Below are 3,558 nucleotides of genomic sequence, written 5' to 3'. Positions count from 1 at the left end.
ACACCCATGGACAATTTTGAGCAGGAGTGCCCAACCAGTTCGCGAACTGGTCCGAAGTCGATCGTTGGTCTAGCGGGAAATGGATGAAAAAAAAAAGATGTGTCTGTGTGCATATAAAATATTCTATATTTTTGGTTACTGCACACTGCACCTTTAGCAACCTCTCAGTTTCACTTTCACAAAGAAGTATTTAAAAGTAATAAAAATAATACATTTATTATGTAGTCATAATAGTTATGTGCTGTAACTTTTTTCTCTCCATTCCACTCATTTTTGCAAAGCACTGTGAGTTTCCCTGTGCTAGACAAACATATCCGCCTTGCCTTGTGCAACCACATTATTTTAGTCTTTTATTTTACCGAGCTTCACTTATTTTTTTTCAATTATCTTGCTTTTCATTTTTATACCCTCAAACCCTTACATTTCAACAAGGGGTATAGATAGTTTATATCCACTATAAGTATTGCTTTTTATTTTCAGACAGTATAATTGTAATTTTTTAGAAGTCTCGCATAACTACAAAGTAGTCAGCCATGGAAATGCGGGCCAACTTAACAGTGTCTTGACATTCTTTTCTAAGATCTTGTGTCATACAGGTCTTGTGCTCTGTGACCTGACATTTTTGTTTATTCCATCTCGCAGATTATTTCACAAGATTTGGCATCAGCATTAAGAAGGCTTGAATTATTTATGTCATGATCCGTATTCGGCAGCAGGTGGCACGCGTTCACTTCTGCCGCCTGCACACCTGCTGCCTATTTGCCAGAGATTGCACCTGCTATATCTAGGCGCTCCGGCGGTCGACCCATTGCCGGAGTATTACATGCCGTGCCACTGCTGTTGCCCATGATCGTAAATGTCATCCGAGACTATTCGCTGTTAGTTATATTTTCGTCGTCCCAAGGAAGTCATTAGTATTAGCGTGCGTGAACTAGTATTTGTATTTAACATATCTTCCTTGCCGTTTTTTGCAAGCGTTTTCTGTTGTCGCGTTTTCCTTTATTTCCTGGTTCCCGTTTTTTACCAGCGCTTTCTGTTGTTTATTTGGCGGTGTTTTTTGGTTTGTAATAAATATTTTTGTTTTGACTAAGTCCTTGTCGGTGTCTGCTCTTTCGGGGATCCACTTATTCTCGTTTGATCGGTTACGTACGAAGCAGTTCCTTTCCCTGCTTCGTGCGTAACGTGACAATTTAAGCGTTTGGTAAAGTGGCCTTGGCTGCCTCATGCAAAATATATTAGAGCACCAAAAAGAGCAACACAGTTTCCTCCTTGCTCTTAACAAAAAATATGCACAACCTGAAAATCTTTAGACAAATTCTGTCATGATCCAGTTATTTTTGTGTCCTCAGTCGTCTTGGTAGTGTGGATAGGCGGATCCTAGCGTGGAGACCTCATCTCCATGAGAGCTAAGCTCTTAAGTGCAGGAGAAAGAGGAGATACATAGATGCTGGACTGTTGCGACTTGCCACCAGTTACCAGTGTCCAGTGTTTTCATCCTTGCATTGTTGTGTGCTTGTCTGTCTGCTCAATTGCAGGGGCAGGCAATGAGTTTCAGACTTGGGCCTTCAGTGGGGACAGTAAATGACCTAATCCATCTCTTAATAACACCATCATGTGACAAAACAATGGACTCAAAACACACACATTCACGTCACTCGCATTACTGATTCAACATTTTGTTTAAAGAATTGCTGATGTGTGTTATTGTTTAACCCTCCTGTTGACCTCATTTCCTGTACACACCCTGTGTCCTCCGGGTCAAAATGACCCATCTTCACTAAACCCCCCAAATAAGCAGCTAAATTGAATTTTAAACACCAAATTTCATATTACTTGAAGAAACAACTTGTCCTTCACCACATTATGTGTGATATAGTTCTCCCTCTTCACTTGGATTTCTATAGCTTAAGAAAAGGAAAAAAAATGTGCGGAAATTAGTTATGGATGCATTTGTATTCATTCCAATCACTAAAGTTTCTTTCTTTTTTTTCCTCCAGTAAACTATTTACAATACAATACAAGACAAAAATATGAAAAATAAGATAACCCATTCAACTAATTAGCACATGTAGCGCAGTATGCAAGTGCACAGCCTTTGGAGATATATTTCTTTCACCTATAGCACACAGTATGTGTTTTACAGTCCTTCTTTTGAGGGCAGAACTGGCATTTCTTCTTCTTACTTGCCCTCGCTGGGGAAGTGGCTGTGGAAGGTGGATCATCGGGTTTCTCAGGAGCTCCTGTACGTTTTGTTCTGCTTGCCTGCCTTGTTGGTTGTATGCTGCTGAGGAACATGTTATTTTGCCATTTTTTGAAAGGAAAGTCTCTCTTTCAGCTTCAGGGATTTCTTCTTGTTCTGAAGATGATTCATCATACTCTGGGTTATATTCCTCCCCATCTTCTTCTGATACATCCTCTACTTCCTCTTCTGAATCAGTTGTCTTGCTGGACAGCAGAAAAAATCAGCTCTATAGCCTCTTCAATGTCATAACGCACACTCATGGCGTCAGCACAGAGAGAATTCGGAGTCCTGTCATCTGTAGCACCTTTATAACCCCTTGAAATCCACAAAAAAAGAGTTCTGCCATCTACGAGAACGCCACCTATCTTGTCTTGTTTATGTCTGCTACTGTCTTGTTCACGTGTTCTACTAATTGATTTGAGACACAACTAAAACATTGAAACATTCTATGATGTGTAAATAACTTTGTGACCTTGATTTCAACCCTATTTGCCTCATGGGTCATTTTGACCCGAAGACCACCTTTGTACTTTTTTTTGTAAAGCTTCCATGGAAATGTGAATAAAAACATTTAAATTTTTCTGCAGTTGGGGCCAATCTAGGAAAAGTCATAAAATTTCAAGTTAAAAAAATATCATTTAGGGGTTTTGGGGGCGTTTTTAGTGACGGGTCATTTTGACCCGAGGACAACAGGAGGGTTAAAATATTTTAAACTAACAGTGATTTTATTTTTCTCCATAAAGTGATTATGATCTGGTTACTGGTTTGGTCCGTATTGTCTAAGAAAATAAAGTGAAATGTTGATTATTGTTTTCTAGAATAAAATCAGATGTTTTCAAATGTCTCTTTTGATTAAACACAAAAGGCCAGTCTGCTTCTATGGATGACTACAGAAATCAGATAAAAAAAAATTCGTGAAGCTGAAATCTGGGAATTTGGACAATTTGTAATCAAACAATGGCTGTAAAGGATTAATGGATTATCAAAATGGTGTTGCTTAATTTGATTATTGTTGATTTACCAATTAATTAATAAACCCCAAAAGAGCATGTTTGTTCAACAGTTAACATTACATCATGCCGGAATCAAATCCACCTCCTGCCCGAAATCTAATGGGGTATACTTCAGCACACCCGCAATCCTCGGGAGATTAAAGAGGTTCAGATGGATGATTCTCCTTGTGTTTATGAGGAGTTGGCAAAGAAATGTGCCATTTTGATTGGTTCGTTGAGTTGTCGTTTTATCTCGCGATATCACAAATCCTTGCAGCTCCAAGCAGACCCTTCACTGTGCGGTGTCAGTCGCTGTTGTGCACC

The sequence above is a fragment of the Hippocampus guttulatus genome, chromosome 3 (assembly GCF_054856545.1).
Source record: "Hippocampus guttulatus isolate MCC_2025c chromosome 3, RoL_Hgut_1.0, whole genome shotgun sequence".
Taxonomy (NCBI): Eukaryota; Metazoa; Chordata; class Actinopteri; order Syngnathiformes; family Syngnathidae; genus Hippocampus; species Hippocampus guttulatus.
This window is presented reverse-complemented; position numbering follows the sequence as displayed.